This window comes from Pezoporus flaviventris, unplaced genomic scaffold (genome assembly GCF_033815535.1).
Source record: "Pezoporus flaviventris isolate CSIRO_AGI_PZ_B2104156 unplaced genomic scaffold, CSIRO_AGI_Pfla_v1 ptg000025l, whole genome shotgun sequence".
Classification (NCBI taxonomy): domain Eukaryota; kingdom Metazoa; phylum Chordata; class Aves; order Psittaciformes; family Psittacidae; genus Pezoporus; species Pezoporus flaviventris.
This window is the reverse complement of record NW_026892573.1, coordinates 30,464,707-30,487,399: the sequence shown is the minus strand read 5'-3', so window position 1 is coordinate 30,487,399 and position 22,693 is coordinate 30,464,707. Positions and strand designations below refer to the sequence as shown.

Genomic DNA, 22,693 nt, shown 5'->3' with positions numbered 1-22,693 from the left:
TATCTCAGATGAGAAAGCATTTTTCTTTCCTCCTTTATAAATGTGAGACTTTCAGTGCCTCACTGATCCTACCCAGTATTTGGCACTGTACATTACAAGATCTCATACTCCTATTATCCAGTGAAATAGGATCTATATTCAAATTATACAAAGGGATTGTATTAGTTACCTATTTAACTCACAAAGAATTGTAGTTTGCTCAAGATAAATTTATGATCTTCCAAATAAATAAAAATATCTTGCTGTGAATCTTAAGGTATTTTTGAACCCAAGCAGCAAAGAATAGTTATGTATTGAATATAATTATAGTTCTAAATTATATCTTGAATTATTGATGTAAAATTGACCCACACAGTGCACATCTAATAACAAGTTCCTATCATCTATACATACTAGTTAATACACCCTAACAATGTATTAACAGAAGAGTAGATGAAACTGTAAATTCAATCTTTTTATCACACTATATTTTATTATAATCCATTATTTTGCCATGTACAAGGTCAAACCTGAAAGTTACTCAGCATTAGTTTAACCAGGTTGCAGCACACAGAAGAGTTTCCAGACCATCTCCAACTTTAAAACAATTAGCCTCAGCAAATCTATCAGAATCAAGGAAAATGTTTTCTTGTGGTCTCCCCTGAGTTACAGAAACCACAAAAGCGATAAGATTAGTGAAATGAACACAGCACTAACCGTCTTTGATGACTGCATTTCTTTAGCGTGAAAACTACTTAGAAATGTGTCTTTTTTTTTGCTATGCTAGCAAGGAACTAAATTTTCTTTCATTTTATTGGCATATAAACAGAATCACAACAACTGCTTCATTAGCATCTCCTGATCAGATCCTGCTCTGAGCTTGCGGGGTTGCCAACTGGGAAAAACAAAACAAGAGAAAAAGCAACTGGGCACTAAGAAACACCAAAACCCTGCAACATTCCAGAGCTAAAACCTGCTTTTTGAGTTACAAATTAACAAGATCACTCTGGAGCCACTGAAGAATGATAAATATGATCACAGTATAAAGTACTGTGCAAATGGGAAAGTAACTTGCAGACACCAAAGCACTCTAATTAATATACAGCTGTGAAGATGTTACTGAAGATTGCGCTTTCATATCTCTGCCTTTGCAAATATGTATCTAGTTTTGCATATAATGCATATATATGTGTATATAAATTACTTTTTGTGTATACCTTATATGGAAAACTTTTATTGTATAACTTATATATATACCTGAATTTGCGTTCGACACTGTCCCACATGGCATCCTTGTCTCTAAATTGGAGCGACATCAATTTGATGGATGGACCACCCGGTGGATAAAGAACTGGCTGGATGGCCGCACACAAAGAGTTGTGGTCAATGGCTCAATGTCCGGCTGGAGACCAGTAACGAGTGGTGTCCCTCGGGGATCGGTGTTGGGACCGGTCTTGTTCAACATCTTCGTCGCTGACATGGACAGTGGGATTGAATGCGCCCTCAGCAAGTTTGCTGATGACACCAAGCTGTGTGGTTCGGTTGATACCCTGGAGGGAAGGAATGCCATCCAGAGGGACCTTGACACACTTGTGAGGTGGGCTGATGCCAACCTCATGAAGTTTAACCATGCCAAGTGCAAGGTCCTACAGCTGGGTCAGAGCAATCCCAGGCACAGCTACAGGTTGGGCAGAGAAGAGATTCAGAGCAGCCCTGCAGAGAAGGACTTGGGGGTGTTGCTCGATGAGAAAATGAACGTGAGCCGGCTTCAGTGTGTGCTCACAGCCCAGAAAGCAACCGTATCCTGGGCTGCATCAAAAGGAGCGTGACCAGCAAGTCAAAGGAGGTGATCCTGCCCCTCTACTCTGCTCTTATGATACCTGACTTAGAGTATTGTGCTCAGTTCTGGTGTCCTCAGCATAAAAAGGACATGGAACTGTTGGAACAAGTCCAGAGGAGGGCCACAAGGATGATGAGGGGACTGGAGCACCTCCCGTATGAAGACAGACTGAGAAAGTTGGGGCTGTTCATCCTGGAGAAGAGAAGGCTGTGTGGAGACCTCATAGCAGCCTTCCAGTATCTGAAGGGGGCCTATAGGGATGCTGGAGAAGGACTCTTCATTAGAGACTGTAGTGACAGGACAAGGGGTAACGGGTTAAAACTTAAACAGGGGAAGTTTAGGTTGGATATAAGAAGGAAATTCTTTCCTGTTAGGGTGGTGAGGCACTGGAATGGGTTGCCCAGGGAGGTTGTGAATGCTCCATCCCTGGGGGTGCTCAAGACCAGGTTGGACGGGGCCTTGGGTGATATGATTTAACGTAAGGTGTCCCTGCCCACGGCAGGGAAGTTGGAACTAGGTGATCTTAAGGTCCTTTCCAACCGTAACGATTCTATGATTCTATGTTATTTGAGTATGCTGCTGCATTAGAAGCATTTAATATTCTGTACTCAAATTATAGCTCAGTTTTTTGAGGCATAATAGTATTGTATAGTGCCCAGTTACTAATACTCCAGAGACCTTACAGCTCAAAGAAGGCAAAGACGTGAATTCAAGCAGGTGAAAATATCAGAGAGAGAATCAGCTTATGGGACTTCTTCACACCATCAATGAATGTGACATGGACACAGGTGACACCACCTGCACCTTATGCAGGTGAGCTTCTTGCCAGTTCTTTTTCTCTTTAGTAATCACAACACTCTTTAGGCTACATTTTATAAAGAGGTGATGATGGGGAAAAGATCTGATAAGACACATTTATTCTGGAGTTTCTCAGCATTATCAACCTCATTCGGTTCTGATGAGCATGCAATTGGGTCTGGGAGAGTTTATCTGCAATGCATTGGTTGTGTGTAGGTCTTTTCCAGCTCACCACTGCAGCTACCAAGACTGCAAGACCAGCAATGCAACAGGGTTGTGAAAGTCTGGGGAGCCACAGACTGAAACAAACCCCTTTTTTTTCTCCACTTAATAACTTTCCTTTGGAGAGCAGCAGTGAAATTGCTCGGCCTTTTGGCCACTCCACAAATGCCTGATCAGTTTGATTTCTCATATTACCTCGTGGACTGAAGTGAAATTGGTGAGATTCAGGACAATTCAGTCAGCAGTTACTGGGCTTTTGAAGTCCAACAGAGTGATGCAGTGTATTAGAGCATGAGCAAAGATGACTGGGATTACCTGCCCTTTCAGAAAAGCCACAATTCCTTGTGGCTAATAGTGAAACAATGTGAAATATCACCTGTATGACTTTTTGGTCTATTTGATGAAAAGGCATTTCCAAAGACAAAATGGCTTACAGAAAGAAATTAGGCTTCCTAGCCATTGTGAACTGCAACTATTTTATTGTCTGCATCTCCAGCAATAAACCATACCCTGGGACTCTATTCACTGGGGAAGGCAGACAATGTATATGGATTAAATATTTCTGCACAAATAGCAAACCCCGTCACTGCACCAAAGTTTGTCTTATGTATATGCCACAATATTTCATTAGTTCTCAGGCAAAAGCCTAAATGCCCGTTTCTCCCCCAGCTGTAGGATTTCCCCTTGGAAATATTATCCATAATTACAGGAAAATGTATTTATCATCTCAAAAAATGCAGGATAAAAAAGCTGACAAGTAGCACATAAATCCCTGTGTAATACTTTGCTCATAAAAGTACATGCACAAACACACGGAGACGGTTTGGCCAAACTGTATGTAATACACTGCTGCAGGATCAAACAGATGTCTGTATAGCAACTCTATGCTTTTCTGTGCTCCTTCTGAAGTTGAAGTTATTTCTGACAGTAGTAGTTCTATTTTTCTGTAAGGAGCCCTATGAACAGAGATTGTGGTGATAGCACAGGAAAAATAACCAGTTGGCTTTCTTTAAGCTTCAAGTCCTCTGCAGTGTGATACAATTTAGCCTGGTCTTATTATAGAGCTGATTTAATCTGGGACAGATTCTGGCTTGTTGTGTAGCAGAGAAATAGGAACTAATTATTTTATGAGTGTTAATTCCCAAAAGCTCACATTTCTTTCAATCTCCCTTTCAGGCAATTGTCAGAAGTTGTCACTTCTTATTTTGAGAGCCCTGCAAATAATTTATAGTAGCATTTGCAACCTATAAATTACCATAGCACTTGGTTTAAAGAAAATAAACCACTAAACCAATAAACTATTGAGAGCTGTCCAAGGCATTTGCAAAGAAGGGTATCTTGCAGTTAAATTTCTCCAGTGACCTTCTACAGTGAAGCTCCATGCTACATAAATCAGGAGAAATCACTTGGATATAAAGAGGAATGTTGTGATATATGGTAACTAGAAAAATTATTTGTAAAGAGAGCCATCTGGGAAAATGTCTTCTGCATGTTTCCCTATAAATAACTAGATATTTTGCATCATGGAGACAAATAAAGACTTACGCTCTCAGTCAGAATTCTCAGACCTGAGATCTCTGTCAACCTCTTCTTTTTATAGTAATGAATTGATTTTCAATTGGAAATGAACAGTGTTCCTTCACCTTGATTTAGGGAATGTGACAAAACCAGGAAACTCAGAAGGTTCTCCTGGGTTTTAAAGTAAATAGTCTGATTTATAGCCTTTGAGGCTATCCACAGAAACTTATTCCCATAACTGCCATAATTTCACACATATTTATCCAATGCTGGTGTAGGAGAGTCTTCCAAGTTATTCACTATTCTGTTAATTTGACTGGCTCTCACTGCATTTTCCTGATGGATCTTAGAAGTTAAAGTCTTGGCACAAAATTAAACCAAAAGGGAGGGGGCTCTGGAAATCCTGGACTGCAGAAATGGAACTGGAATAACTGAATATTGCTGGCTGCTGAAATCAAGAGAATTTGAACCTCATATCCAAATATAAACAGGTTAGATCCTTCCTAAGGTATTGTTCTGATAGAGAGTATGAAGGGAAGATATCATACATTATATATGATAGCTATATCTCAGATAGTAACATTGGGAGTATCTTTTATGAATATCGGTTTTTTTTTTCGGGGGGGGGGGCAGAGGGGGGTTGTTTGCTTCTCAACTAAGATGAGGCTGATGTTCTATTAGGATTGCAATTAGCATGGCACAGGCTTTTAGAAGTAGGTCCATCCCTATGCATCTGGGCACAATTAATTACTGCTCCAGGCAGAGAAAAATAAGTATTTCAAACTGCTTCATACGATTACAAACCAGAGACAAGAATTTAATCTTGTCTATAGAATAAATAACAGGAGTCCTTAGAGTCAGAAGTTAATAAAACAGAAGTTCAACAAAACACTGCACATTCTTTGTTTGCATCAAATTAGTTGCCTACCTACCTCTAGCGATCTTGGTTTAAAATTTGATAAGATACAAAGAAAAGGCAGTTTCTGCTTTGATGGTGCTGGTAGTCCTGATCAGTTTTGTACTTTCCATATAGATTTCATTTTAGTAAGCAAAACCTGCCTCTGTCTCTAACGGGATCCTGCAGCATGATATGTGTTTCAAACCCAAAAACCCCCACCTATCTACTTTGCAGATGGAGAAAGGCACAGGTTACAACACGAGAGGTTATTACTGCTGAGATTGTGGCTATTTCTCTACATGGATAGCTATGAACCTATGAAAGCAACTCCTGGATGCCCTGTTTTCATGTAAATGTCCCCAGTGATAATGGATTGTGCAGCAGAGCCTTTGGCCAAGGCACAAAGACATAAAGCAAATCCCCCGCTCTTCTATCATGCTGACATCTGAAGCACCCAGCAGAGCAAAAGAGAAAGTGGCTTGTAAACAAATTACTTCTTCATTTATTATCTGGGCAAAAATGTAATGGAAGAGAGAAGGGAAGAAATATTAGGTAGTATTTTGGGGCCAGCTGCTGCTGTCGTGCGAGGCTTGGCTGATTTTGAGTGAGATACAGAGCAAGAGCTCAGTTCTTGCCCTGCTTCCCCATGCTTTTTCTAGATTTCTATAGAAGCAATGCTGAGGCTGTGGGGGGTGAAGTACAGCCTGAGTCCTGACTTGCCAAGGGGATAGTGACATCCTTTCTCTGGGATGGGTCATGATAGAAGTGACATTTGATGCTCACTGCTCTGGTTGGAAAGTGTTTCGTGGTGCTCCCATCCCCAGGGAATGGGAGTGGTAGCTCATAGGGTACTGGATGGGGCTTGGAGCAACCTGGTCTAGTGGAAGGTGTCCCTCCCAGTGGCAGAGGGTTGGAACTGGATGATCTTAAGGTCCTTTCCAACCCAAACCATTCTATGATGCTATGATTTGAGGGGTTCAGACTTCAGCAAGCTGGGTATGGATGGAGGGTTAGCACTGCAGCTACCTGAACACACAAAAACACCCCCTATATACCCAAGCAGGCTGTACAGAAACAGGCTTTTTGGGCAGTCAAAAGCACCTTCAATCAATCCTTTTCTTTAGGGTCCCCATTTAGCTTCCAACATGCACATCCAAAAGCTGTTATTTCACACGCACCATCTCTACTCTTAGTGATTTTTTGGGGCTGAGATTTACATTCATGTTTCAGAGCTATGTTAGGCCATATGTGCTGTCCATAAGGTGTCTCTGAAACCTGCAAGTGTGTCCTCAATCTGAAAAAGGGAAAAGACAGTTTACAGAGTTCCCAGCTGTCCAAGAGAGTGGTGCAAGCATTTTAATCACTGCTAAAGCTCACATGAACATGAACCACCAAATCGCTTTGGGCACTATGCAAAAGAGCTAATTTACATCAGCAAAACATATAGCCTAAAAGATTAAATCAGGTAACTGTTGCCTGTGGGATGGGAGACTGCTCCTGCCTCAGTTTTCTGTGTGATGGCTCCAGTGTTGTGAAAGCACATGGTATTCAAAAGTGTGCTTTCAACCCTAACAACACTCAATGAGATACTTTCAGGAATAACTGCTGTCCTTGTAATCAAGGAAGCTTACTAAGCTCAAACACCCATTTATCATATCATTAACTCTGTGCCCACTTTCATAAAGAGGAAAGCAGCCTTATGAGGGGGACTCACTGCGGAATTAAAGCTCAAACTGTTGTCCATTGTTCATTTGCTACAGTTACACAGGTTCCTGGTGACATTCAGCTAATGAATTTTCTTGATGATTAACTACCCATTATATGTGGCCATTGTAATGGAAAAGTATTAGCTCCCTTACAAGTGAGCTCGTTGTGTCATTACCACAAGTGAGCTGGCTTTGTCTTTCTTTGACTCCTCCACCTCCCTTTTCTTATACTAAGCCAAAGCAAAGCAAAGCCTGGGGAAATAGCAACAAAATTCAACCATTTGCTGAAAAGAAAACTCTGCTCTGCTGAGCAATAAAATGTATTTAGATGCAGCTTTTTCATTAGCTGTTGAATTAGAAGAAAAAGTTAAATGCAGACATGGGTGTAAAATAGCTCCTTTTTTGGAGTTTTTACTTTTATTTTCATTGTAATTACAGACAGCGTGATTAAGTCAAAAAGGAAAAAGGAAAAACAACGTGTACACTTTGTAGACATATTTCTCTGAGAACAGGTCTTGTAATTAACTGTGAATGTTCTCTTCCTTTGCCCGCTTTCAATGCAGTTCACATCCTGAGCGCGCTCTGCTGTTGCTTAAACTGCACTGACATCTTGTGGCACTGAATTAGTAGGATCCTAAAGGCAGAATTATAAACCCTCGTAAAATGCGAGTTCCCTTGTTTGCCTTCATGCAAGTGCTGCTCTCGTTAACTCTGGAGCTGGTCAGTGTTCAGTTTGCAATCAGAGGAGGTGTGTGTTATGCATGTAGGGCATGAACGCTGTGGCATGTGTTAAGAGATGCATTTACCACTACAAACATAGGTATTGATGTGAGAAGCTACCCACAGCTCTGTGGATACTCAAGAGCATTCACCAGGGCAGTGAAGCTGCTTTAAGACTGGGGTTATTCTGACAAAAACTACCTGAAACTTTGAGACATCATAACACCATAAGATTGTTTCCTGTACAAGTAGGTGTATGTGAAGGTTGTTGACTACAAAGCCCATGTGGGTAAGCATGCACACTCACACCCTCTCTCACACACATGCACTAAGAGAGAATACCATTAATTTCCGACCTGGTATTTTATCACCTTGACAACAGCAAAGCATTTAGAATAACTTCAGGCCTTTTCATCACTGAAAATGGAGACAAGATACTGGCAGCAATCATCAGCTGAATAAAGATTTCCTCATGAAAGTCCATGTACAGAATAGAGAATTCAGCATCAAATTAGGCTCCAATAAACTCCAAAGGAATATATTTTTCATCTTTTCAAAAGTCAGGGAAATAGTTTATGATGTAGAGCTTATTGGAGGCAAAGTGAAAAGCAAACTACTGCTATGTAAAAAGTAGGTTTCAAGTAGCTGCAGCAGGTTTTTTGTCTTTGTATTCTTCCCCCACTGAATGCTCCTAAATCCTGTAAGGATTATCAGAAGTTGTATACTCATATCAAAAGAAACTGCATCTCCCTGGGAAACCACAAGAACATAAGCATAGACTTAAGCACTTAAGATGAAGCAAGTTTCCATCAAACCTATATTTGTGTTATCCGCTATTGCAGCATCTGAAAATTCCTTGTAAATAACTTTCTTTTAGCTGCACAAGACCCTTTGGAGATGAAGAAATATTATTATACTTATTTTAGAGACGGAGAATTGAAGCAGAGGAAAATTAAGCGGGTTGTCTAACAGGAGAGAAAAGGATGTGAGCAAGAAGGCTGAGAGAAAAAGGATGTGAAGTGAGGACTTTAAATGAAGGAATCAGACAAAGGTGAGCTAACCAGCCCCTGAGTTAGCTGGCACATTGTTTGCCAGCTCAGTTTTCCCTCCCATTGACTCTTCATATAAACTGTCTAATATATCTGATCAAGTGACATGCTCTGTGGGGTCTGCACAGATGCTGAAAAAAATGGAATCAAAATTAATTCCCATTGGGAAACTAAGGAAAAATAAAGGGAATACAAACTGACTGAAGTAAAACACAGTAGTTTGATTCCTGAAAGTTTTGATTTCCCAAAGTACTTGGCTTTGGGAAAAGATCTTTTTTTAAGCACATTTTCTGACTTCTGCTTTCAGTTCTCTGCATATCAACTGTATTTGAACTTTTGTGTGAGGTTTCTGTACGTGTAACAGAAACTCTGCTTTATTTCTATGTGTTCTTGAAGAAAGCAAATAATGATGACTAATGGACTTTATCAGCCCATGGGACTGAGATTTTAGCAAATAATTCTTTACATCCACAATGCCAAATATTGATTATTTGTGCATGGGTCTTTTCCTCCCCTGAACCATACTACATAGCAATACTGCTAAGAATAGCAAAATTAAATTAGGCCAATTACTTTCTTAATTGTTGCCATGCTTAGTTTTTAGGGTTGATTTAGCTTTTTTGCTTCCATATTCCAGACAGAGCAGCCAGTGAAGGCATCTGTTAGCATCTCTGAGACACAGCTTAATGGGACCTGTGGTACTTAATGCAGTATGGACAATTTTCTAATACAGATCATACAAGCAGCTGATAAAGTATATCTGTTATTGCATGGGAATATGGCATCATTGGAATGTGTCTTATAAAACAAGACCTTTTATGAAGTACAAATCCTCTGGCTTGCAAAGAGGCTTTCATCCATTCCCAAGGATGAAATCAGAAAAATTCTATAAAGATCTTGGGCAATATTTCAACAACATAATATTGAAATGGTGATAATCTTCATATATTGGTGTGTTGATTTACAGAAGTCTGACATTCCAATAAAGTTCTCCCGAGACACAATTATATTATTTTTTTATTTATCCTCTAGTGTTTTCATTCCTTACTGCCACTAAAAGTTCTTTATCTCACTCCATGATTTTCAGTTCACCTGTTTCCACTTAAACAACTCACCAATTATAATAAGAAACAGTAAGATAAGGTTGCACTATATAATCTGCTTTAACAAGTTTAACTAAGGTGATAACACAATTTTAAGTTAGAAACAGGAAAACCTTACTTTGACCACTTCTTTATATTTAACTGTTTGTCTGGACAAATTTGGAGTCCTGCATGTGGGAGTTAAACATCTCCCACTCCCAAATATGACTGGTTGGGGATTGACTGCCCTAGCAGTTCTGCAGAAGAGTCTTGGTACACGAGCCAGCAACGTGCCCTGGCAACAAAGAGCAGCAGCCTCCAGAGCAATAACAGCAGGAGCAGATCCACAAGATCCCTCTATATTTTAGTACTTGTGACATCATACATAGGCACTGCACCCACTTTTGTGCACCCCAGTGAAGAAAAGACACTGACAAATTGCAGTGAGTTCATTCAAGAGCCACACAGGTGGCTGGGGATGGAGCACTTGCCCTGTGAACAGATGGGCTTGTTCAGCCTGGAGAAGGGACAGCTTTGGAGACACCTAACAGCAATGCCCCAGGGCCTACAAGGAGGTCATCAAGATGCCAGGACCAGCTCTTCACAACATCGCAGTGCAGGGACATGAGACATTAGCTTGACTTCATGATGAAGACTAAAATAATGAGCAGGTCGCCCAGAAGAGTTGCGAGACCTCAATCCCAGGAGATTTTCAAAACCCAGCTGCACAGTGCTGTAAATAACATTGTTGATCTTGTTTTGAGTGGGTGGTTTCCAAAGGTCCATTCCAAATTGAATGACTCTGTGATTCTATAGATACAATATTTTTTACTCGCCTTTCACCACTTGCTTAAAAAACCCTATTCTGCAGTAACTCTCAGTAACCACATTTACAACTTTTTGTTGATATTTTTTAGATGGAAATACACTGAATTGCTCTAAAAAAGCCAAGATATTGAACAGAATAACCAATACTTTAGGTAATACTCAGCAAAGTAACCATACATTTCAGTGCTGATTTTGTAGCAAATAAGTTTTCAGATAGCAGGGTCTCTTCAGAAGACAATGCCTTCTTATGGTGACTTCAGTTGCTGGTATGCTTGGAAGTGTAAGTATATAGAGGCAACTGACTGCTTTGGTTTTGGCTTGGTTTGGGTTTTACCTATTTTTTTATTTATGACATGATCACACTTCAACAACTATCTTAAAGAATTATAAAGATCGGAAGAAGAAATTCATTTTGGACCTCCCTTATCTCTTCTTGCAGAAATACAGAAGTAAACCAGGCTATAAAAGCAGGGGTGGTAAAATAACTACAAAGCTATTCATGCAGAAGAGATTTCAAGAGACTGATTTATTTATAGTTAGAATTTTCTAACTAGAAAGATCCCTTTTGCAAGAAAAGGGATGCCAAAAACCCAGAAGGAAGGTTGATTTTGCATTGCAAAGCAACCCTAACCAACCTACTTAAGTTCATCTTGGGTCTTGGAAGCCTGTGTTCCTCTATGTGTTTGATGTAGATTCCTTGGAAGAAATTAAAATCTATGCCAAGGGGAAACCTCATCTGCTTTAGACTTCTACTGAGGTCTGAAATCAGTGGGACGTATTTTATCTGTCTTTATTTCATGCTGAGTAAAATTCTTACATGTTTCTAGCTTTCACTACACATATTTTTGGAGTGTACTTATTCCACATTACATTGGGTAATTCTTAAAGGTACCACTGCTCCACACAGACTGACATTATCCTATACTTATATCATTGCTTCTCTCAACAAGACAGCTTTAATCCATCATTTCTCCCAATCTACCAGAATACATTGCATACTATTTTCAAAGAGATTAAATTAGGTTATTAAGTATGTTATTTGCTATGTACTTTTAGTCTAGTTTAACAACATGAATGTTCCTGTTTGCTACTACTAAATAGCTTTTAGTGCTATTATAAGGATGTTTCTAAGAAATGTAAAAAAAGTCAACATAAGGTCATAATAAACTGGAAAGACATTCATTATGCTCTTAATTTACTCCAATTAATATCATATTTCAGGCTTACAGCTAAAATAACAGGGAAAAATAATTTGTTCTTGTGAATACAAACATCAGTGGGTTTTAGAGAGGTAGTTTTAATATTTTTGCATTTTTCCCCAAGCATTGATATTATTTTCATTCCACTCAATTAGATATTGTTTCATTATGGAATGAAGGCCACAGGCACTGGCAGTGGTGTTTTATTCATTACTCCCTCAAAGACAAAGATTCGATCATCCGGAGATCTGATATCCTGAGGAAATGGTTCAAACATTTACTGTAACGTGTGCCTGAAGAGACCTTTTAGAACACACTTTACCAGAAGATTTTGGTTTCCCAATTTGCCACAGTCCAGCTTGCTGCACCACTGCCAACTGATTCTACGTAAAAGCACATTTGATTGAAGTATAGAAGGTTTTTATGAATGACAAATATATTCCAACAAAAATTATACTTGTGAAGATAATGGCTCAAAAGTTAAAAGGGGGTGCAAGAATAAAGAAAAACAACAGAAAACCAAAGATGCTCACTGTATGGATCCCCAGGATTTGTCTTATCACAGTGAACTACCATCAGACTCTAAGATAACTTATCAGAAGTTGGGAGGAATTCAATGAACTTGATTAAAATTGTCTGGTTTTGCAGGCATCACATTTCTTGTCTATTGTGATATCTTAACAGACAGAATTGTAAAATCATCTGCTTGTTTTCCCATAAAGAATTGTATTTTCTTTTGGCAGTCATGTTTCCCAAATTAGTGTCTTGTGTTAGAAAACATTTTCAAGCAGCAGTCCTAAACCAACAAATTTTTACAGTGACTAAATTACATCGTTTTTCTTAAATGATGTTTGCATCATCATGATGGTTGCATCATCATATCCTCTATAATTATAAAATTCAGTGGATAGAGAGGCCGTTTTGAGACTAGTTGATAGTACAGAAACTTCTGTTTGCTGAAGGTTATGTCTGATGAAGGTTTTGGAGTGGGGTTTTTTTGTTCTGTGTTTTTGGTGGGTTTCGGTGGTTGGTGCTTTTTTGAGATACTAGAGCAGTTTCTCAAAATATTAGTCTGCAGGAGTCAGCCATGCAGTTTCACACAAGTAATGAAAGGAGGCATCAGCCAAGCAAGGATCCAATTTGTAAAAGCCTTCACTTTATCACACCGCCCTAGAAGGATGCTCTATGAAGTGACTACATGAGCCATTCATAATAAATGACCCCGAGGGGAAAGTGATTAATCATTTTTGCAGTTGTTAGTTTTGCAAGGTGAAACACATCCCAGTGGAAGAAGATTGCTTTACTGATACATATTTAGAGGCATGAACTCAGTGGCCAAAGTAGTTGGGTATAAAATCTAGAGGTATGAAACTTACATCAAGAAACTTATTTGTAAAAGGACGGCTGTGGAGGCTTCTTTTTAAAGCACAAATGAGCATTAGAAAAGAGTGATCTGTTCTGGCACATACATGAACTGGTCATATGGTTGATATATGCAAGAAGCCTAGGATCACAACAAGCAGATGGCATGCAAAACACTTCCTTTTTTGCTCTACTTCCCAAAGGAGAAAACAATTGACACACAAGATATGCCATGACATATTGTCGCTGTCTGCTCTGCATTTAGCTGGAATATTTCATAACATGGTTTGCTTGAAATGGAATGCTATAAACCAGTCTTGAGCACAAAGGTCTCCCCAACAAATTTTCCTTGGTTTCTCTTTGCTTTCTACTTTCTTATAGCAGGTTAGTCATTTTGGACAAAGTTTTTACTGCTGTCAACTCAGATACCAGCTTATACTGCACAAACTTCATGGTTACTCTCTCCCAGCAGCCTTTTGCAGTGGTTCATAACCACTCACCTCACACAATGGAAGCATAACATGAGACATAAATCCACTTGTGTATCTAATCCTAAGTGATAAGCAAGACATATATAACACGTGCAACTAGGCCTTCTATTACATATAATGACTAGAACTGAACAGGATCTGAACACAATGACAGTCAACCTGCATCATCAGCTTCAGCAGGAGCTGACTTCCACCTGCTACATCTGGAAACATCATGAAGAAGTGGTTGAGGGAAAAGAGCACTGATATTGTTTCTAATCTAAAGCAAGCACAATGAATGACTCAGTAATATTCATGGGCGTTAATACTCCATGATTACTTGAGTATTACAGCAAATGGGTTTAATCTTCTGGCTAGATGAGTTTCTGCCAAAGTTCCCATGAGCTTCTAAGAGAAACCACATGCTGATTTTCTCTTCCAGAGGCATGGAGTACCATTTAAGATGCTTGACTGTATTACATAATATACTGAATATTAGCCAGGTATCGTGCAGATTTTTAGAAGTATACCATAAACATTTCTTTAACAATGCAATTGTTCCACTAATCTGTCTAACAAATGAATACTTTATACAGTTTCTGTTTCCTTATAATAGAGCATTTCTAGTTGTTCAGGTTCTTCCCTGAAATCCTGGATAGTGAGATACTGTATTTCACTAATGCCTATTGAATACCTTCATCCATATTCCCCCCTAATTGGAACTTAATGTGTTTGTTATTTATAGCTTATGCTTGTCTCACTGCATCCTGATATTATTACTGTTATTATTAATCCCTTCATCATGTAACAGTAATATGTGATACATCAAAGTCATCTGTTATCAGTCTGTAATTGTTACTCCCTAAAGTGCTGCCTTTTACCTCTGATAAAAGTCCTGCATTAAATTTTCTTCTGGTAAGATCCTTTAAGCCAGTATTTTGACTAAAGAGTGCTACAAATGACCAATGATGAGATCTTTCTGTTTTAATCCCAGTCATTAATCTCTTATCTGTAAGTAGGCAGTTTTTCTATTTTAATTGTAATTCTGTTTAATGTGTTACAAATACACAGGGTAGAAGTGACTGGGTATTTTTTCCTGTGCATTAAAGCACTTCTAAATGCACAATGAGATTATCTGTTAGATTTCTACATTTGTACATTTCAGTGAAGACACTAGTGAGAGAAAGCACAACCTACATTATCTTAGTCATATAATTTATTGTGTCTATGAGCTGTTTGGGGCTTATTTCCCCAATCAAAAATTGAGACAGAAATAGAACTTTTTCCCCAACTTTTGTCTGATTTTTTTATTTAGACTAGGAGGTCTTTGCGAGAGTAGGATCTTATTATTACATCTAAATATCTTAGGCCTCTTTTTCTTACCGGACCCCTACAGATCTTTTTAATACAAAATATATGGCATTAATAATACAAAACTAATGAAATGCATCATCACTTAAATGCAGCACATGACAGTGACATTGATGCAGCTTTATCATTATCATGATAGTGTCTGTAGAAATAAGTTATTAAAGCCAATTAATAGAAATGGTAATCTGGGATGTTTTTCATGCCATTAAAGCAAAGTCTGCATAACTAAAGAATACATTTTAATAATTTTACAAATAATACATATTGAAAGTCATTGGAAATAGGATTAAGACATGGCTACAGAACGTCAAAACAGCCATTTATGTATCAGTTTCAAAATTCTTGCCTTTGTTTTCAAGGTCCTGCATAGCTTATTCAGCTTATTAAGAAGAAGGTTGAAAGGTGACCTGATGACTTTGTTGAAGCACATTAATAATGATGCCTACTTTGGGGACGTTCTGCTTGACAAATGCCTAACAAAGCCATTTATAACAGTGGAAGTTGGAAAATTAACTTTTGAAGTATTTTACCACAGTAAAATAGAGTTTTGGGGAGTAAGAGAATTATAGTATTTAATATTTAACCAAGATAAGTTGAGACAGAAGCCTCAGCATCCTATTGTTTTGTGAAAAAAAAAAAAAAATCAAAGGCAAATGTTGCACACAACTTCAAAGAAAGGTTGAAGAGACAATGCAAGGAACCACAGACTGGTCATCCTCACCCCAGTCCCTGGGAAAACCATGGAGGTGATTCCTCCTGGAACACATTTCAGTGTACGCAAAGGAAGAGGCAATCAGGTCAGCACAGTTTTGCCCTCCATAACTCATAGTTGACCCAACTGATTGCCCTCTATGATAAAAATGGTAGGATCTCTGGATGAGCAGAGTGCTGGCTGTCACTTACCTTGTCTTCAGCAAGGCTTTTGGCCCTGTCCTCTTCCTTGGAGGCTTTCAAGTCTCTTTCTGAACTTGATTTCAATCCAAGGTTGACCAGTCTTTGAGGAGGAGACTGGGCAAGAGACCTTCTGAGCTCCCACCAAGCCTGAGCTATCCTGTGATTCTCATTATGTTCTTGTTCCACAAGAGGACTGAGATCTAATATGGACTGGATCACCCTTCTCCAATGCCTGTAAAGACAGTCACTACACTCTTAATTTAAGGGAGTTCAGTGTAGTGCCCAAGTTAGGTGGGATGTACACAGGAAAATCGAGGCAGTCCCTAAGAATGAATTAAATTGTGTTACGATTTTATTCAGCTACTAGTAAGTTTTCTACAGTTTGAGAGGTGAGAGTCAAGCTAGACTGTAGCAAGTGCTCATTCTAGACTTGGTGATTATAACTCCTATTTTGCATGTCTCCCCATAGACCACGATTTCCAGGTTTCTTTTAAAACACTGATGCTACTCGCAGATCTGTTCTAGTTCATATCTCACAGGGTGGAGAACGAGCGCAAAGGAAGACCTAACAATAGGCCAGTGAAAAACAAAACCTGTTTCCCAGATTTATTTCCATATTAGAGGTGCAATGTTACATATTAAACAATTTTAAGCACAGATAAAATATAACTGATTATAACTGGGATTATATTTTCCAGTGTCTTCTTGTTTTCTTGTTGAAAGAAGTTATGGAGAGAACACCAGGAAAAAAACACCAAAACCTTATCATCAAAATGTCTTGCGGGTTTGTCATTTCAATTCAGTTTTGTACTTTCATAACACAGGACAATCATTGCAGATTAGGATTTGTCATCACAAGCTCTGTATGAGCTGCACAACAATTACCTTGTTACACAAGCATCACAAGGTTTGCTAGTGCCTTAGGCAAGAATCCCTCGTGCTGTGTCATTGTGCCTTATCATAAATTATACTCATTAACAGTGTATGAATAACTGTGGTTTGCAGTGATGACAAAAGACCCAGATGATATTATATGTTATTTAGAATCTTACTATCTCTTTACCTATCTCCTGCTGGACATCCAAAGGCCTAATAAATCATATTAAATGGTTTATTTTTCAGTTAGTAGTTGTTCCTAATTATGTTCAGTTTACAGATCCTTCCCCAATGTATTAGAAGCATGTTATGAAAAGTCCTGGTCATGCAACTAAAAGGGAAGCAACAAGAAAGGCAGCAGTAGCAAGGACTAGGACTCAGGAGCGTTGAGCACTTTCTTACAGTCTCTATCCTATTAATCTTTGCGTTCCCACTGGTCCTCCCCTCTGGAGAAAGGATTAGTTAATGAGATATTAGGGCCTTAAAATTAGTAGTCCTAATTAGAACTTCCCAACCCCCCAAAAAACACACTAAGAAGCAATCAGGATTCCCTGGTAAGAGCTTACTTCTTCCAAAGGTTTATGACTTTGCAATTAAGATACAACTGCAGAACAGATTAGACAAAAAATGAATAGTTTTTCTAGAGCATGGTATATGTACTGAGTTCTGAATGCGGAACTGCCGCTTGATTTGAAATGTTCTTTGTATTGTCTTCCCAGTATAATGCTAAATCCCAATCTCAAATTAAATATATACACAGCAAACAGTAGAGCTCATTTAGCTGCTTCATAGAATGTTATTGGACTAGATTCTTGCTTAAATAGCATAGAATCATTAAATGCTTAAGGTTGGAAGAGATCTTAAAACTCATCTAGTTTCAATCCCCTGCCACGGGCAGGGACCCCTTCCACTACAGCAGGTTGCTCCAAGCCCTGTCCAGCCTGACCTGTCCAGAAATATTACTGACAATTACATTGCAAGTTATTTACAGAAAAGAACATTCATAAAGAACACAGGGCACCCAACTCTTTTCAAACTAGAATTGATCCTAGACAAATCTCAGTCATCCAGACTGACAGCCAGGTCAATGTTTGTTGTCTCAAAAAAAAACCATCATAAGGAACTTTTCAGATTAGCTAGAAAGGCAGAAAATGTGCCTTAGAGAGTTCTAACCCCAAAATGACTGTGAAGTTTTAGTAAGCCATCACATTATACCCGTAGTGTTTTTATCTACACATCAACTATCCTTGCTTCTTTAAAATTAGTGGAAATAATTACACCAGAAGAAGTTGGCATTTTCCCTTTTCCAAAGTATATTATTTGAAAGTATATTCTACTGTAAATATTATTTCATATACATTGATCAATAGACTTAGTTTTCTGCTGCTTTTCATTGGTAAGACTCAACATGCATTAGCTGCACCTAGCACTTTTTATGTCAAATACTGCTAACAATTCTTCTTTCCACTACTTTTTGTGAATGTGATAAAGAAGCAGGAGGCTATAATGTCTATTTCCACTGCTAACATAGATTCACAAACTCACACACAGCACTGAATTTGTCTCTTCTAAGTTGCCGCTGATTGATTACATTATTTTCCTTCTTGAATGTACTGTATAGGGTAGGTAATGTCTATAGAGTCATCCTGAGTATCAGAAAGATGTGTAACATTGTTTTGATCCTTCTTTAATGTTGTGTTTTTAATGAGTTAAACTCATTTCATCATCATCTCTAATCTAGTTGGGATCATCCATGAAAGCTGCTCACAGATGCTTGCAGATGTATCAGAAAATCACCTCATTCCACTTATAAAATAAAATCTCTGTATATATTTTTTGAGAAACAGACCGTTTCCTTGGGAAAAACATTCCAAAGCTGGTTGTGTCTCTATAACCATAGAGGTATCTAGGTTATAGAGAATGGGAGCAGAATTCACTCTATCTATAAAGAAATGGGAGTCAGGTTCCACAGAGATGCACAGCAAGAGACAATGCTGACAGGTTGAAACAGGAGAAATTTCAACTGGCTCTAAAGAAAAAATGGTTCACCATGAGAGAGATGATAATACTGGACAAATCCCCTAAGACACGCAAAACTCCCCTAGACAAAGCATTGAACAACCAGATCTGTCTTTGAAGTTAGTCCTGAGAGTACCACTTTGGGAACAGATGATTTCCAGAGTCCCTAAACTCTTATAATAGAATGCCCGAGTTTGTGTTTACCCACCTACCCTAAAATCTCATTATTTTGAGCTATTAGCAATAAAATGGTTCAAAGCCTTTACTGAAGGGACAAAAACCTAACAAGTGATTGGCAAATGTTAGAGATAGATGGAGATGTAGAACATACTTCACCAGACAAAAGTAAGTTAGAAACAAACTGAAAACTGAACTTGATGGTCCAAGGTTAATACAAAAATACTAGAACCCATCATGATCACTAGAGATATTTCCTCTGTTTCTGCAAAAACATCACAGAAGTCCATACAAGTCCTAAATCTCTCAGTAAAATTAGTTTCAAATCTTAGTATTTTTTTGTTAGAAAGATTATTAGAAATATATTCTAATATTATATTTTCTATGCAAATATATACTAATATTTTTAACTGAAATGTTATGAGTGATGTATCAGAAACTTCACTCTTTTTAGCTTATAAAGGGTGAATTTCTACCATATTATATTCAAAAATGCTTTGGAGAAGTTAAGCCATCTAAAGAAAACACAACCATTAACAATTTACACAAAACAAATACAGTTCTTAAAAGACAATGCATTTTGAGAGAAACTGCAAATTTCTGTTCCAACATGAACTTACAAATGCCTTAAAAATATATACAAGAGCTGGTAATGTTCAAGCATAAATGAAGAGAACCTGGGAGTGTTATGAATATAGTGACATGATTAAAGACAGCAAAATACCGTGTCATGTTTATGAGCCTAACTGTTAGAAGGAAGGCTTCAGAATTGCCCCGTTTATCTGAGGAGTCAGTGGGAAGGATGAAGCAAATCCAGAGAGCAATTGTTTGTCTCACCAAGCGGGTATGGGGAGAGGTGATCTTTTACAGTAGTCTGCATGGTTCACAGGAGAAACCACATGCTCTCCAGAGGTGAAAAAATGGAACAGCAACTATTGTAAACTTCCCTAAAACTGTGTCATGAAGAACAAAAGTTTTGGCAAGTTCTTATTCTTATATAAAACAGTAAGTAGGAGAAGAAAAGGAGAAGGTAAAGAAAAAAAGAGGAAAGAAACCAGAGAAATAGGATCACCAGCGCGTGTATCCAGTGATGTCTTCTCTCTTTCAGTTGTAGCCCTTGGAGTCCTCATGGTCCTCGTGGTCCTCGTGGTCCTCGTGGTCCTCATGGTCCCTGAGCCCGCCACAGTCTGGGATGGAGGGATGCACGCCAAGTGGTCGAGCAGCTGCTGCCCTTTTATAGGGCCAGGCTCTCTTGGACCACTCCGATGGTACAGACTCATCCGCAGGGGACCTGTTGAGCCCCATACCCAGCTCACGTTGTGCCCCGACAGGTGCCCCAGTGTCTGCGCCGCTATCTCCGGGCAGGTCGTTGCCGGGGCAGTTGATATTCACGGCCTCAGGGCAGGCATCACAGGGAAGCATCCCCAGCGCTGGTGGAGCAGGATCCCTGCCCTGCCCCCTTGCCGTTTGCCCAAGCGATAACGAGCCCTCAGTGACGTCTTTTGAGTTGTTTTGAGATGAACCCAGGAGGGGTCTCTTGACCATCACAGCAATTCACACCAGAGATGGTTCTCTAGACCCAGAAGCTAAGAATCATTACTCCTCATTTAGGATTTCTATGTTAGTTGAAATGAATCCAGGCTTAACTTACCGTGAGGAATAGCTTTTTTCTACTTCAAGAACTGAAATGAGCAGAACAAGCATAAAGCAACTCCAGAAATACTAATGGGATAAAAGCTGAAATGGTTACCTAGTTACACAAAAATTATTGGCAAGAGCCCTACGATATTATTCAGTAAAATTATACCATTAAAAGTATGTGAGTACAGCTATAACAGAAATGTGTGACAATAGCAAAGGCTATAATCTGAAGCTAACCCTTTATCTAAGTCCATACCTATGTGTGCATCTCCATTAGCAAATGGAATGCATCAAGGGCCATTCTGCACTGCAGAGAGCAAGACCCACAGCACACTTCACCATGCATTTCTTTAGAGAAATAGGATGATTTCTAACATGCTGCCAGCTGAGAGCAGCCTGTGCTTTGTGATATTCTTCAGGCCATGGTGGACATTTGTTGGGAGCAAACAACACACAACAAAGTACATGGCACAGCCCAGGCCCTTTCTAGCTTAATAATACAGATGGCTCATAAAACTTAGTTTGAAAGGAAGTGCTTGTATAGAGATTGTTGAATTGGGATGATGCACTGCCACAGCTTTCTCTATACTACACTGGATGAAGTTAAGGGTGGGGGAGATGATCTGTGGTATTAGCTTTGGATACATCGCTAATCAGGTCCTAGATGTTGGTCAACCAGGTAGGAAGATTAAGGCTCAGTGTCCTCACATAAACAGCACTCTTTCAAAGGAACTTTTTTATTCTGGTTTGGCAACGTTTTCTGTTCCTTCCTAAAGTCTTTTGTAAGCTGTGTTCCAGGGGAATAGCTTCCTCATATAAAGGCACTGCAGCTGCACTGGGGCCCAGTACCTGTATATAAACTGGAGGTGAGCACGGAGTAGGCTGGAGAGAGGCAGAGACCAAGCCAATAACAGTATATTATTCACTGCTTGATTTGATTTCTGGTCAGTGGTATGATTTCCCCAGAATGAACTGTGACATTTCCTACAGCTGCGTCCTCAGCATATAAAACAGTGTTCTGCTAACCTGGGACTGCCACAAGGGAAAATGTTTGCCAGCTCTAGCTCTGTACACAATGTAAGAAAGAAAAGAATCCAATTCAACTACGTGATACAGTTCAATCATAACGATCCCCTTTCAGGATAACAGAAAGAACAATGCATTTAGAAATGCTTGGTGAAGCCCCACTCTTGTTATCATTCAATAGTTTGATGCAAACATAATCTGTTCTCAATATGAGTTTAAAATTGCAATCTTATTTTGTACAGATGCTGAACTTAATAGAAAAACAAGGTTAAAACCAGCATCATCCTGATGTTGTTTCTATGTGTGCTTTAATAGTGCCACCTGTGTTACCTTCCTTTTCAGTTTATTTTTTCACGTGAATATAATTTTATTCCTTTGATTTGGTTGACTGCCTTCATCAATCATTTCACTAGGAAAAGGGTTCTTAAAAGACGAATAAAACAATTGGGATTTTGAATAAAAATGCCCCCTAATTGAAGCAATTTCATAGAAGTAGTTCTATTGGGTGTTTGTATGGCATATTGCATCTGGTTTGTTTTTCTGGCATTCATTTAAAATAGGGTACATCTCTCACAGCAAAGTCACATAATGCTATCTTATGCAAATATTTTGTCACAAATCCATAGGCAAGCTAATTTGATGGTCCTTATATGGCATATAAACAATTTTGAATTAACATCTCGTGATGACAGATATCTCGAGTTACAGGTGCAAGAGAAGCTTAAAAGAACTGTTTTTGTACCCTGGCATGCTAACATGCAGTATTGTGTATTAAACTGCAGAAACAAGTTGCTGAATACCTGTTCAGCTTCTCATTTATTATTAATTATTTCATTTGCTAGGCTTTTTAGAAGTTGTTTCTGTTGAATAATAAGATAATGATTTAATGGTCTATATTTTACTTTCCATTGCATCAGCATAACAAAACACAGTAAAAACGATATAGTGATAAATGGCTAAATCCCTCAGTGCTAACTCTGGTAGAAGAATTTCTGTTGGAGATAATAGGGATAGTTTC

The 22,693-nt window shown here is 38.8% G+C and overlaps 1 long non-coding RNA gene across 1 annotated transcript in view; it reads right to left on the bottom strand.

Annotated features, from left to right (window-relative positions):
- The window catches only part of LOC133271673 (uncharacterized), a 515,341-nt gene that overhangs the window by 282,282 nt on the left and 210,366 nt on the right, over nt 1–22,693 (bottom strand). The window lies entirely within an intron of this gene.